The sequence below is a fragment of the Callospermophilus lateralis genome, chromosome 10, assembly GCF_048772815.1.
Source record: "Callospermophilus lateralis isolate mCalLat2 chromosome 10, mCalLat2.hap1, whole genome shotgun sequence".
In the NCBI taxonomy this organism is placed as follows: Eukaryota; Metazoa; Chordata; class Mammalia; order Rodentia; family Sciuridae; genus Callospermophilus; species Callospermophilus lateralis.
The window spans coordinates 26,096,037-26,112,469 of NC_135314.1; positions in this window are offsets into that span (position 1 = coordinate 26,096,037).

A 16,433-nucleotide genomic window follows, 5' to 3' on the forward strand; every position below is an offset into this window, starting at 1 on the left:
ACTATGAAGTGTAGCTACCCTGAGATTATAGAAATAAACCAAGTAGACTATGTCAAGAGAAGAGACAGGGGGACAGTGAGAAACACCAAATATCAAGGACAAAAGAAGAAAAAGAATCAATACATATGAATGGGAATTGTCAGAGAGGTAAGAGCAAGATCACAAGCATACTGTTTGGAAATAGAAGCTATGATCATCAATATTAAATTGTATGAAATAGTCAAGTCAAATGAAGGATTTAAGGTTTTGTTTTGTTTTTGTACTTGGAAATTAGAAATGATTACTGGTACCAGTAAGACCTGATATTGGAGCACAGATCAAAAGTCAGAATGAAACAGTTAAAAAAAAGTAATTTAGAAAAGAAAAAAAATGGGATTAATTAATGGAGACTATTTATAAGGACCTTAGTTTTGAATTCTTGTTATTTAGGTATATAGTTAATCTCCCTAAGATTTTATTCTTTCTAATTCTTTGACACTCACACAGGATCCAGTGGTGTTCTACATCTTAAGTGAATGAACAGACATTGCTATTTTTCTCTTGTAATATTTACCTGACTCTACAAATATAATTTATTGATTAACTATTAATTGACATGTCTATCTGTTTAGCTATAATGGAGATACTATTGCTATGCTGTCTCTAAGAGATTGGTAGTTGTTGTTCAGAAAGATTCTGAGATTGCATATCAACTCAGTTCAAAAAGGCAGAAATGCCTGTCATGAAGAATTGGGTAATGCACCTCGTTCATTTTGAGAACAGGACTTTACATCATCTATTTTCATATCACCAATACCTTTTGCAATACATAGTCTAGGCAATGAATAACTGCTGAGTGAATGAATAAACAAATGAATGAAGATAGCCTGAATTATAATGGATTTTCGTTGAGAGTCAGTGAGTAAACAGGATTCAGTGACTGGGTCAGTGCAGGTCAACCAATGTTATGACTCAATACTTATGGCAAGATCTACAAATAACTTGTTGCTATAATAATTTACAAAACCTTGCCCATTGTTTCATTCAAAACAATAGCTTGAATTCATGGGGTATAACAGCCACATCTTTGCTTATGTTCCAACTTGATTTCTTGAATGAAAGATAAATGGGGAGATTTAGGGTTGAATTTTTAAGACCTATAGAAGATCGTATGTTGCATGCAGTTATGGTGAGGTTTCCAAGATGTGCTTTGTCCATCATGATAATAAGGTACAAAGAAAATTGTGAACAGTATTGTGTAGCTAGAGATAGGGCAGAGAAAAGTGTCAAATGGAAAGAAGGTACTAAAAGTCATAGAAATGATAGGAGCACAGAGGCTGGAATGAGCTGGGTCTGAGTCATGGCGCACACTGGCCTAATTCAGCAGGATGGGATGTTCTGCAGAGATGCTGTAGAAATCTGAAAAAGTGAGGACTTGTTACTGCTGCTCATAGGGGGAAAAGATTGGGAAATACGCTTTTTCTTCATCTGGAGAAAGGGGGCTGATTTCTATTTAATCAAAGGGGCAGTGTACATTATTACTAGGTCAAAAAAAAGAAAGAAAGAAAAAGAAAAAGCCATTTAGTAAGTTTGGAGACTTGTTCAAGAGGACAATGCCACAGAAACATTCACTCTTCAAGTTTTTGCAGACCAGCCTCCAAAGTGTGAAATAGCTGTTATCCTATCAACACAAGAAATGCATACAATATAAGTAAGGTATATCATTTTATCATTCTGGGTCATGTTAACCTTCTTGATGATGGAGCCAAGTACTCCCTAAGTTAATCATCACTTACTTTGGAGTTGGTAGCTATTTCAGCTTGAAATTTTGTTCAGAACAGGAATGTGAAAGGCTGTTGAAATGCTGTATTTGTTTATGTAAGGTCAGGCTAACCCAGAGGTCTTTAAGTATCACAAAGCGGGAAACTTTAGATTTGTCCACCGTTGTGTGTGTGTGATTGTGCAAAAGATAAGTCATTCTTTGCCACCCTACAAGGTCACACTACTCCTACTGCTAAGAGTACTTTACTGAAACGGTAACTATTCTATTGAATGTGAAATAGACTTGATTCATAGTATGTCTTGAAAGTCATACTACAAAACTTTTTTTTTTTTTCAGTGTTTAGAAGGGGCTAAACTTCTACACTGAGAATTGTGTCAAATACCAAGAATTAGTTTAAGACATCACCAGAAGAAAGTCTTCCCTTATAAAGTTTAATATTTCACTGACTCGTGTCTGAACAATCAGCACTTGTCTTGGTGAAGAGCAGACCACTGGCCTGAAAATTAACAATTAATTTTATATTAAGTTTGGCAGGATGGGAATAGCACAGTCAATAGTGCTAGCAAACAGCATGATTTATATATCACTTTTAATTAAACATGAATTCTTGAAGTTATTAAAAAAATGAACACATTGAATTTGGTTCCTTTATCATTAATATTTTAGTAGTGGTATAATGGGTGCATTTTTATACATGTGTATTTTTTTAGACACTGTCCATCTGTTCCATCTGTCCAAATGCCAATATATGGATCAAAACAATGATCACAAAGATAAATGATCCAAAGGAGACTTTCAGAACGAGTGGTAATGGAGCTGAGATGAATTTGATATTTTAAGTGATCTTTCTCAAAGAACAGTGTGTTATTTGGAAGCAGCCATTCATATATTTTTTTCTTCAGCATTAAATGTTTGTCAGCTATTATAATTGAAACTTGAGCTAAAAACATGACTAAGTAAAATTCAGGGGGAACAGAATATTTTTCATATGTCTAGCTTGGATGAAGAATGTTCAGAAGAAAGAGTGCCTTTTTTAACCTTCAGATAAGCATTTTTCTTTTTTTGGTCTTTATTAGGGGTCAGTCTGGATACCTTTGGAAGTATGTAAGATGATTTGCTTTAAATTAGGAAACTTCCACTAAAATGAATATGTTATCTCAAGCATTACTTTTCTAAAAACAGTGCAAAAAATAATGTACAAAGGAAGCAGAAAGGAGAACTCAAATGATAGAGAAACATTTACTTCTAGAAATCTATTGATAAACTAAAAAGTTGAACAAGGTGGAATAACAAAGAGGAATTACACTATAAATATTTAACTTTAGAAATATATGAGTAATAATAGCCCTCTAAATCTAAGTCACATTCTGTGAATTATCCCATGAATATTTTATTTGAGAAATATTAATAGAATATTTATTAATTTCTAGGCACCATGCTAGAAAATGTGTGTAACATGAAGTAGAAAGAAAGATGTGATCCCTGATTACCTGGAACTCACAGGCCAGTAAAGACCACAGACAATTATAAAGCAAAACCAGCAAGTATGCAATCACAAATGATACAGGGGTTTATGTCAAAGAAGTCTGGCTTTTGCTGAAGATTCAGAGGCTGTTTGATCTTTGGTTCTTAAGATTTAGTTGAAATTAACTAGGTGACAGGCACTCTTAAGTAATAATTGCTGAATGAATGGGAATAAATTCCAGATATTGTCCCATGGCATTAGGCAGTCTGATCCACCTGAAAAATGGAATCAAGGTGAGGCTTCAAAACGGTGAACAGAGTATTAGATTGGTGCTGAAGTAGGTAGGGACCAAGCCATAAAAGGATTTGGTCTTTGAAGGATTTAGGCAAAGCAAAATGATCAATTGAAGTTTCCAGCAACTTTCCCAACTGCAGGTAGAAGATGGACTGTCAAAGCACCCACACTGATATGGGTGGAAGTGGTAGGAAGCAACTGCCTTGGCATGGGAAAAAAAAAGATGCTATATCTTGGAGTTGGGTGGTAGTTGTGGTGGAGATTCAGACACATGTATGGTTTCAAGGCCATTAGATAGAAAACTTAAAGTAATACTTAGGCTGATCAAAATTTTTTTGGTTAAGAATAATAGAAACCAGCCCTAGAGGAAGAGGAACTAATGGAAAGATATTAAGAAGCTAGCAGAATTTATGGTAAATTGGAAACCTGATCTTGGAAAAATATGTTGAAACAAAAGAAGGGCAGATTGCTAGGAAAAGAGGCAAATTCATCTCATAGAAATAGGCTAATAAACACTCGTCTCCACTTTGGCCACTGCGGAGGATCATAAACTGCTCCAGCCTCTTTGCATCTTGACATTGAAAAAGTCAAAAACCAAGCCAGAACACCCACTTCCCTGAGCCTAATTTACAGGCCAGTGCTTCAGGGCTAAGGACACAAGTAGAGGGAGTATGTACCCTTTGGCTTCTATATTCAGTGACAGTCCCTGTCTCCCACAGAAAGCCATCTGATGAGGAATCCACACCACCACCATCATTGCAAGGGGATTCACCTTATGCTTAACAGTCAAATTACAGTGAACGGGCCCTAAAGCGTTGAATTATATGTGGTTGGTAATGGATAAAAGACATAAGGAAGACTATGGCATGTAACTTCCTGTGACGATAAAAAGTGCTGGAAACGGTTGCGGTTGTGGCTCAACAGTAGAGCGCTTGCCTCACATGTGCGAGGTCCTGCGTTCAGTCCTCAGCACCACAAAAACAAACAAACAAACAAAAAATGGGTGCATAAAATGAAGGTGTTGTACCCATCTACAACTAAGAAAATAAATATTTTAAAAAATAATAAAAAACTTTTTTTAAAGTGCTGGAAATGTGATGGGTTTAGGTTTTATTTCAGGGGAAAAGGAAGAATAAACACTCCTATGTTTACTGAAGCACTATTCATAAAAGTCAAGAAATGAAAATAATCCAAGTGTTCATCAACCGATGAATGGAAAAGAAAATGTGGTGATGTACACATAATAGAATACTACTCATCTATTAAGAACAATGAAATCTTGTCATTCGATATAATATGGAAGGAAGAGAAGAACATTATGTTAAGTGAAATAAGCCAGGTCCTGAAAGACAAATAGTACATGATCTCATTCATTCATGCACACTAAAAAAGTTGAACTCTTAGAAAGTGATGGTAGAATAGTGGTTAGCAGATGTTAGGAAGAGTGGAGGGGAAGGAAAAAAGGGGTCAAGGATGGTTGATCAGTACTGTTATAGTTACAAACTAAGTTCTAGTGTTCTCTTGCACAGCAAGGTGACTATCCTTAGGAAGAATGTACTGGATATTTCAAAAAGACTAGAAGAAAGGATTTTGAATGCTTTTACAATGAAAAAAATGATACATGTTTGAGGACATGGATATGCTTATCCTCATTTGAACATTACACAGTGCATACGTGTATCCCATGTATTTGCACAATTATGTGTCAATTAAAACAATTTTTAAATATTTATAACTCACATAGTATTACACATGAATAGCTAATTAATCTTGGTTAATTGGGTTCCTTTGATTGTTGCTAATGAAGAGTCTTCAAGTTATTTCAAACCCTTACCACCCCTCCCTCAGATGTGCTTGCTGGCCATAGTGGGTACTCTGCCACTCTTGACCATAATTATATTGTTAAGATATACAAGTGTAATAGACAACAGCTACATAAATCTCTACCTCTAGCCCCACTGTAGCTTTCAGGTAGGTTTGGACTTCCTGCCTGGGTTGTTTCAGTTCTGCCAATCTGCATGTTTCTTAGTGGGCAATTTTATGTCACTTTCTTTACTGTGGTTCACATTCTTTTTGAAAACTGTTGTAATCTCTATCTCTTATCATTCACAGTGGCTTTGACTCATGGGTTGTGAGTCCACACTTTCACAGACAGTCAGCTCCCTCCTACATTCCCTACTGTGCTTGGGTGGTCACTGTGCTGTAGACAGTCTCTTAGGACCTGGGGGATGGCCTTACCATCTCAGGGCTGCCTGTCATGTGCTCTTACACTGCTCCTTGCTGTGTCCCCCTTGAGGAGCACTCCCCTCCTTAGCCCCTGCCATTTGAACTCGGCAGTGGCAATGCGAGAAGTTATAGTTTTCTCTTGGATAAGAGAAGTAATTTCCAGATTAGAACCTGAAGAGCCTTCCCCCATACTGGAAAAGGAAGAAAGTGTGAGGGCACCAGGGCACTTCCTATGTAACAACACTGAGCAACTCCTGTGTGCAGGATTCTGAGTCTTAGTGTTTATTCTTTTCTCCATGTCATGCTTGTTTACCAACTTTTTATTCCTGGCCACTGTGAGTAATAAAACTTATCATGTGTGCTCTGAGTAGGATTCAAGAAAGAGAAATTATCACCTTCATTCTTGTCAGCATCAGAACAGCAAACTCACACGTACGTTTCACCAGGTGCCAGGTACTCTTCTAATCTGCAATTCATTAAACTTATTTATTATAAGATTAAATGAATCTTTGTATTGATTTAATACAAACTTCAAAAAGAGTTTATTCTTCGACAGGAAGGGTCAAACTTTGATCAAAATTTTATTATCTTAAACCTTTTGCTGCAAAGCATCCTACGATTGCTACATAAGTAGAAAACTGTCTATTGTTAGTTAAAATGAACAGTTGAGTCCTTATTGCTGATATGTTTTTGTTTGTTTGTTTGTTTGTTTTTGGTGGTGTGGGGATTGAACCCAGGTCCTTATGCATGTGAGGTAAGCAGTCTACCAACTGAACTATATATTCCCAGCCAAGTTCTTTTTTATCTTAACTATATAAGACTCTTTTTCTTACCTGAAAACATTTTTTTTTAAAATAATGTTCACATTAGTTCAACATATGAGTCTGTTTTTCAAACAAATGGGATAAAATGAAATGGGTCCCCTGATTCTGTGACTCCATATGACTCTTACTTTAGTCATGTCTTAGGTAAAAAAAAAAAAAAAAAAGAAAAAAACGTGGACGAGAAACATTGTGCTGCAGTTCATTTTAGGAACCTACCAGTAATCATTTGGAAAACAAATTCTAAGTATTCCTGAAGTTTTAATAAGTTAACTATAAATATTTTCATCATGTTGAAAGAAAGTGAGCCTGCAAGCACATAGCTCGGACATAATAGGAAATTATTCTCCAGAAATGAAAATGAAACTCCATGGAAACAGGGTATTCTGAGAAAGGGCCACTCTTAATAATAAAGAGGTGGTCTAACTCTCCAGTACACTGCAATTTTAATAAACAAAGTGGTGGAAAATTTACTAGAGACAGTGCACAACTCAAATGATATTTTAAGTGTCTTATTGGGATATAAATCATATAACAAAATTCATTGTTTAATTTTTTGAAATCAATTTCTTATTGACAAGTAAAAAACATACATATTAATTGTGTATAATGCAATGTTTCAAAATACATAGATCTGTGGAACGACATAACATACTTATTTTTTGTGTGCTGAATACACATAAAACCTACTTTCTTAGAGATAAAAATCTCTCCTAACTGAAATTTTGATTCCTTCTCACCAATATCTTTCCAATGTCCCCGGTTCCAGCTCCTGTTACCCACTATTCAATTATCTTCTATTGTGTACACATACCACATTGTCTTTATCCTTTCTCTCTTTGGTGACCACTTCAGTTGAGTCCATATCATGGCTATTGTGAATAATGTTACAATGAACATAGGAGTGTACGTATCCTGTTGAAATACTGATTTCATTTATTTCCATTCTATATTAAATAGTAGAATAGCTGGATCATATGATAAGTCTATTTTTATTTTTTTACAAAACTGCTATACTGTTTTATATAATGGCTGTCCAAACTTATATTCCAACCAACAGTGTGCAGGGGTTCCCCTTTCTCCATATCCATGCTATCTTTTATCTTTTTTCATAATAGCCATTCCAAAGGTATGAGGTGAACCTTCATTACAGTTTTAATTTGCATTTCCTTGATGACTACTGACATTCAGCATTTTTTCATATGCCTGTTATCAATTTGCATACATTCTTTAGAGAAAATCTGTTCAAGTCCTTTGCCTATTTTATGATCAGGTTCTTTGTTTTCTAAATATTGAGTTGATAAATTTCCTAATGTATTTTGGGTATTAAATTATTGGGTATTAATTATTTTGGGTATCAGATGTATAGTTTGCCAAGAGTTCCTCCCATTCTCTATGCTATTAGTTCACCCAGCTGATTTTTTTCATTGGCTGTGCAAAAGCTTTTTAGTTTGATGTAATTTCATTTGTCTATTTTCATTTTGGGGAGTCACATTGTAAAATATTATTGTCAGACCAATGTCATGGAACTTTCTCTCCATGTTTTCTTCTATAGTTTTAGTTTCAGGCCTACATTTAAGCCTTTGATTCATCTTGAGTTTGTTTTTGCATATGGTGTGAGAAGAGGGTCCAATTTCACTCCTTTGCATGCAATTCAGTTTCCCCAACCATTATTGAAAAGACTGTCCTTTCCTCATTTTGTGTTCTTGGCACTTTTGAAGAAAATCAATTAGCCATAAATGCACAGATTTATTTCTGGGCAAAATTCACCATTTTAGAGTGTACAGCTCAAAGATTCTTTATTATATTCATTATCCTCTTCAACTATCACCATTATCTAATTCCAGAACATTTTCATTACCTCAAAAAGAAACTTGGTTTATATTGGCCATTTGTTCCAATCACCTCCCCCCACAATTCCCTGGCACACACTAATCTGTTTTCTGTCTGTAAGGATTTATTTACCTATTCTGAACTTTGCATACACATGATATCCTACAATATGTGACCTTTTTCTTCATTCATCATAGTGTTTTGATTCATGTATGGCATTTAATGGTACTTGCTTTCTTTTCATGGTTAAGTAATATTCTCTTGTATGAGCATACAATATTTTGTTTATCCATTTACTAGTTAATGGGCACTGAACTATTTCCTACTTTGTGGCTCTTATGAATAATGCTGGTATGAAATTTTATGTACAAGCTTTATATGGACATATGTTTCCATTTCTCTTGGGTATATAACTAGGAATGGAATTGCTGGGGTACATGACAATTCCATGTTTGAATTTCTAAGGAAAACAAAGATGTTTTCCATAGTAACTGCATCATTTTATATTCTTATCAGCAATATACTAGCATTCCACTTTCTCTACATTTTTACTAACACTCCTTTCTTTACAAAAAAATTATTATCATCACCATCTTAGTGAGAGTGAAATAATATCTATTTCATTATAGGTTAGATTTGTGTTTAGCTATTGACTAAAGAAGTTAAGCATCTCTCATGTGCTTATTAGACATTATTATTTACTTATTCCTAGAAATGTCTATTTCAATTCTTTGTTTATTTATTTTTTTTTAGAATTTTAATATTTATTTTTTAGTTTTCGGCACACACAACATCTTTGTTTGTATGTGGTGCTGAGGATCGAACCCGGGCCGCAAGCATGCCAGGCGAGCGCTCTACCGCTTGAGCCACATCCCCAGCCCTCTTTGTTTATTTTTGATTGGGTTAACTGTTTTCTGTTATTACGTGGTAGGTGTTCCTTTAAAATTCTGAATACTAGACTCTTACTGGCTATATGATTTATAAATCTGTTATCCCAAACTGTGAGTGGTCTTTTTACTTTCCTGATAGTATCTTTTGAAGTGCAAATGTTTTTAATTTAATGTAGTCTAATGCATCTATTTTTTAATTGTTGCTTAGGATTTTGCTGTCATTTTCAAGAATCTATTGCCTAATCTGAAGCTTTGCAGATTTCCACCTGTTTCCTTCTAAGAGTTAAAAGGCTTAAGGCATGTGTGGTAGCAGTGACAGGTCCAATTTCTTTCTTTTGCATGTGGATATCCAGTTGTCCTAGTATCATTTTTTTAAAAGACTATTTTTCTCCTTTTTGGGCTTTCACTCTTTGTAGAAATTCAATTGACCACAGACATATGGATTTCTTTTGGGAACTCTCGGTTCTATCCTATCGTCTGTTTGTTGTTATGTCACAATCACATTGTCTTAATTACAGTAGCTTTGTAGTAAGGTTTAAAAGTGGGATATATGATTCCTTTGACTTTCCTGTGCTTGCTTTTTTTTTATGATTGTTTTGACTCTACTGCATCCTTAAAATTTCTCTCTGTATACAATATGTATTTTATATATATATATATATATATATATATATATATATATATATATATATATATATATTGCACCTGTGTTCATCATCAGAGCTCCACTGCAGCCCTTCACATACCTGTACTTTGCACACAATAACCACCACCAAAGCAAGCTAGGCCACAGTCAGACCACAACTCAGTGCTTCATGAGCCCTTGCACTGTAGGCAAGACTACAGCAGACTCAGGGCAGCAAAGTCATATATATATATAAATATATATATATATTTTTTTTTTTTTTGGTAGGGGGTTACTGAAGGTTGAACTCAGGGGCACTCGACCACTGAGCCACATCCCCAGTCCTATTTTGCATTTTATTTGGAGATAGGCTCTCACTGAATTGCTTAGGTCCTTGCTTTTGCTGAGGCTGGCTTTGAACTCATGATCCTCCTGTCTTAGCCTTCAGAGCCTCTGGGATTACAGGTGTGCGCCACCGTGCCTGGCTTCTAATTTAATTTTATAATTCAAATTGTTCTATAACATTAGACTAAAATAATTTTTTTTAATTAAGATACTACTTTTTGAGTTTTGTATGCTCTGTTTTTTTAGCCATTTGTCTAGTTGAAAACACAATAAAATATTTTATATTTTAAAAACTTTATGGAAGCTGATTTTGATATCAGCAAGATGCTGAAATAGGAAATACCAACCTTCATCCCTACTTGCGCACACGCAAACAATAATCAATCCCACAGCTATCCATGAATGAAATTAGCCCTCAATAGTTCAGTTAGGAACTTGCAGCAATGTAGTGTAAGGAAAAGAAAAGAAAAAAAAAATAGTGAATAATCACACAGGATTGCTGGGGAGACTGGCATAACTGAAACATCTGGAAATAATGAGCTACACAGTAGATGGGGAAGGCCTTTCAATGTCTGACAAGTGGCAGGTGACATTATGATCCCCAATGTCCTACTGTGCAGAGAACCACAGCAGTGTTTGCTACCAAGCACCTCAAGAGACAGGTAGCTGCAGACTCCCAATAGCCTTCATAATTCTCTGGTCATTCATCAGCACAAATCCCAGCAGCCAGCTCCACAGAAGACACTGTGGCTTTCACTTCTGGGTAACTAAACAGCAAACCTCTGGAGAAGCAGCTATTCCCACATTTTCCTCTCCACAAGAAGGAGCTGCTAATATTCTATCCCGGGACTGTCCCAAATCTGCACCTGTGTTCATCATCAGAGCTCCACTGCAGCCCCGCACATACCTGTACTTTGCACACAAAAACCACCACCAAAGCAAGCTAGGCCACAGTCAGACCACAGCTCAGTGCTTCATGAGCCCTTGCACTGTAGACACCACTACAGCAGACTCAGAGCAGTAGCTGCTCTGCATATGGTTTTGGGGTGACTCCAAAAGCAACCAAACCAGGGACACTGGAGCTGCCACTATTTCAGTAGCGCCTGAGGCCAGAAGCCAGAGCAACTATAGCACTGGCTAACCTGTGTTTCGGACCTTGACATCTCAGGTGCTGTACAAGCACCTGTGCTTCTCTCAGTACTATCAATGCTACTGCACAGATTCACTGGTCCTCACATTCGAGACTGTTCCATGGATGCCATGCAGCAGATACCAGTACAACCAGCACTGCAAGTGTGCCCATGGTCTAAAACACTGATATGAAGGATCTTATTTGCCTTTACTTCCCTCACTGGGGGAAAAGAAATCAGGACAGCCTCCTCAGCTTTCCTCCCCAGGAATCCCAATAGTCCTCACCTCCTCTTCAGTCACCCATAGCATTGGTTGATGAGAACTCCTGTCATCTTCACTCACACTGACCTCAGCTATCAGAGCTACATGGAAACTATATCACTGGGCCCTTCTTGGATCTGGAACCACCACATTCTGCACAACTGGTGCCTCAGAACCACCCTTAGGTGAAGGTTTTTTTCCCACCAGAACCAGTTTGCAAAATGCTCTATCAGTTTGATGAATGCTCTATCAAATACATAGACATTGATACATGCAAAAAGAACATGGAACATCAAGGAAACCTGATGTCCTCAAAGGAGAACAGTATTTTCCAGTGACTGGCCACAATGAAACGAAAATCTACAGACTGCCTGACAAAAATATAAAATTGCTTTAAGGATGCTCAGCAAGCTACAAGAGACAACTCAATGACATCAGAAAAACAAAATGAGAGGTTCAGTAAAGAGAAGTCCTATAAATAAATGGAAAAAAATTCTGGAGCTGAAGAATAAAATAAATAAAAAGAAAAATGCAGTAGAGAGTGTCAATAGCTGACTTAATCAAGGAAAAAAAAGGATCTTTGTTAACTTGAAAATGTTGAGAGTACTGAGTCACAGGAAAAAGAAAAAGAATAAAGAGAAAGAAAGAAAACTTATGAGATTTATGGGAAAATATAAAAAAACTAATTTTCATATTTAAGTAATTTTGGAAGAAGAGAGAAAGCAAAAGGGGAAGAATATTTTTCTTTAAAGAAATAATGTCTGAAATCTTTCAAAATTTAGGAGAGATATGGGCATGACACCAGGTGCATGAAGCTTAAATGTCTCCAATCAGATCTGATCCAAAGAAGCCTTCACTAAGATACATTGTAGTCAAAATCTCAATAATCAAGACAGAGAATTTTGAAAGCATTGAGGGAAAAGAGGCTTCTCACATACCTGGGAACTCTATGAGGCTATTAGTATACTTAGCAGACATTTTTCAGAACAGCAGAAAGTGAGTCAACATATTTAAAAAAAAAAAAAAAAAAAAGAATACTTTTACCTGGCAATGCTGTCCTTCAGTAATGAAAGAAAAAGAAAGATCACCCAAAACAAAAATCAACAGTTTATTTTCACTAGACCTGTCCTTAAAAAACAAATTAAAGTGAAATCTTCAAGCTAAAACAGAAGGATGCTAATTAATGACATGAAAATATATAAATATATGTAAGTATAAAATTCAGTGACTCGGGTATGGGGGCGCATGCCTGTAATACCAGCTGCATAGGACACTGAGGCAGGAGGATTGTGAGTTCAAAGCCAGTCTCAGCAAAAAAAAAAAAAAACAAAGGCACCAAGTAACTCAGTGAGACCCTATCTTTAAATAAAATACAAAATAGGACTGGAGATGTGGCTCAGTGTTTGAGTGTCCCTCAGCTCAATCCCCGGTACCAAAAAATAAAAATTAAAAATAAAAATAAAACTCAATGATAAAAGTATGTACTTGAATTCAAAACAGTACTATAATAGTGGTATATAAATCACTTCTAACTCTAGTATAAAAGACAAAGTATTACAAATAGCTCTAGTTATAATAATTTGTTAATGAATACACAATACAAAATATGCAAATTATGACAGCAAAAAACATAAAACAGGGAAGTAAAAGTGTAGAGGTTTTATGTGCAATCAAAATTGTTATTATCCATTTGAAATAGACTGTTACAACTATATGGTGGCTTATGTAAGCTTCATGTAATAATCATAAAAGAAAAACTTATAGTTGATACACAAAAGATAAGAAGAAAGGAATAAAAGCCTACCACTTCAGAAAATTATCCACTTACCAAGGAAGACAGCAAAAGAAAGAAACAAAGGGGCTACAAAACAGCTAGTGAACAGTTAGCAAAATGTCAATAGTGCTTACCTATCAATAGTTATCTTGAATCTAAGTGTATTAAACTCTCCCATGAACAAGCATAGTGTCTGGATGAATGGATGGAAAAACAACTATATTTGCTCACAAGAGACTAGATTCAGTTTTGTTTTCTTCTGTTTTGTTTTTGGTACTAAGGATTGAACCCAAGGGTGTAACCACTGAGTAATACTCCCTGGCACATTTTCATTTATATTTTGAGACAGGGTCTCACTAAGTTGCTTAAGACCTCACTAAGTTGCTGAGGCTAGCTTTGAACTTGTGATCCTCCTGCTTCAGCCTCCCCAGCACTGAAAGTACAAGCATGTGCCACCATGACTAACCTCAATTCCATTTTAAGGTCACAAACAGAATAAAAGTTAAGGGATTGGAAAACGTATTCCATACAAATTGAAACCAAAATAGATTGAGTGAGAGTAGTTATAGCAAACAAAATAAACTTTTAAGTCAAAAACTCCCAGGAGATAAGGGAGGTAATATATAATGATGAAGGGGTCAATTCATCAAGAGGGTACAGCAATTTTGTTCATATGTATCCAACATTAGAGTCCCTAAATATATATCACAAATATTAATAGTTTTAAAGTAGAAAATAATGACATAGTAATTGTGGAGAAATTCAGTATCCCACTTTTAACAATGGACTGATCACCCAGATATAAAATCAATAATTAAGCACTAGAATTGAACAGCTTTAGACTAACAGGACCTAATACATGTGTAGAACATTTCCTCCAACAGCAACAGAAAATATGTTTTTTGCAAGTTCATGTGGAATATTTTCCTGAGTACAGCTTATGTTAGGTAACAAAACAAGTTTTAACAAATTTAAGAAGATTGAAATTATATCAAGGACCAGAGGAAAATGGTTCAGTCACAAATATGTGGAAATTAAGTAACATACTCCTAAATAACCAATGGGTCAAAGAAGAATTCAAGGGGAAACTTAAAAATATCTTAGGACAAATGAAATTGAAACAAAACATATTGAAATATACAGGATGCAGGAAAAGCAATTCTAAGAGGAAAGTTTGTAGTGATAGATGCCAACATGAAGAAAAAACAAAAATCTCAACTTAGCAACCATACTTCACACCTAGAACAATATGAGCAATCTAAACCTGGCATTACTAGAAGGTAGGAAATAATCAAGAAGGGAAAAAATGATATAATAGAGACTAGGAAAATAATGTAAAATAACCAATAAAACTCAGTGTTAGATTTTTGAAAATATAAACAAAATCTAACTTTTAGCAAGACTGGAGGGGAGGAGGTGGAGAGAGAGAGAGACAGACAGACCTCAATAAATAATCAGAAATGAAAGAGGGGACATTACCACTAACACCACAGAAACATACAGGGTCATAAAAGATTATTATTATCAATTATATGTCAATAAAAGTATTAACCTTGAAGAAATATATAGATCCTGGACACATACAATTTGCTAAGATTTAATTATGAACAAATAGAAAATTGGAACAGATCAATAGTGAGTAAGAAAATTGAATTCATTAAAAAATAAATTTAAAAAATCTCCCAACAGTGTTGGGGATATAGCTTAGTGGTAGAGCACTTGCCTAGCATAGCAAGGTGCTGGGTTTCTCCAGCACCATACACACACACAGTTTCCCACTAAGGAAAGTCTATAACCAGATAACATCGCTGATGGATTCTATTATGCGTTTAATGGGAAATTAAAGTTGACCCTTTTCAAAAATTTTCAAAAAGTTGAAAGGGAGGAAACACTTTCAAACTCATTTTAGAAGGTCAGTTTGACCTTGATAACAAAGTCAAGAGAAGGACACTACAAAAAAAGAAAATCATAAGCCAATATCTCTGGTAAGTCTAGATGCAAAAACCTCAACAACAATCTTATCAACACACCAATTTATATATCATATTAAAATGATTATATACCATAATTAATGAGATAAAAGGATAGTTCAACATATGCCAATCAATAAGTATGATCTATCACATTAGCAGAGTGAAAACAAAATCTATAAAATTATCTGAAAAAAATGTTTAATTTTTTTTTTTAAATTTAACATTCTGTCATGATTAAAAGTCTCAACAAATTAGATACAGAGAGCACACACCTTGACACAATGAAGGCTATATGTTGCAAGTCCAATGCACATACTGTAGTCAGTGATGAAAAGTGTAAACTTTTTTTCTAGATCAAGAACAACACAAGGATGCTCACTCTCACTACCTCTGTTTTACATTGTACTAGAAATCTACTCATATCAATTAGGAAGAAATGCAATAAAAGACATCCATATGGAAAAGAAGCAAAATCGTTTCTACTTGCAGATGACATGATTTTTCTTATCAAACTGTTAATAAAGTACAAATAATTTTGGAAAGAGTATTAAAAAATTGGCATTCTCATAGTTGACATATAAGTTTGGGGGGACAACTACCCAATATAAATAAAAAGACTTAAAAATGAACACAGTGTAATTAGCAGTGCTACTTCTAGAACTTAAACCTAAAGAAATAACAAAGCTTACATATATTTGTATCTAAAAATGTGCACTGCAACCCAGTTTATTGTGATAAATACTATGTATGTACATGATACAGGTACAATATATTAATGTGAAATAAGCAAGTTAACAATATTAGTGTGCTCAGTGTAAGGTTAGTGTTCTTTCAGTTGTAAACACAAAAGCCAACTTTGGCTCAGGTGGGCAGAAGCATCCAGCAAAGGACTCTAAGCAGCAGGATGCAGCTGAGAACTGGGCAAGGAATTACTCACTTTTCCCATCCTTTCTATCAAGGCAAATGAGCTCCGTTTTATATCCCCTACCCCCATTCCACCCATCTTTCTGTTACTTCACTTAAGAATCCAAAG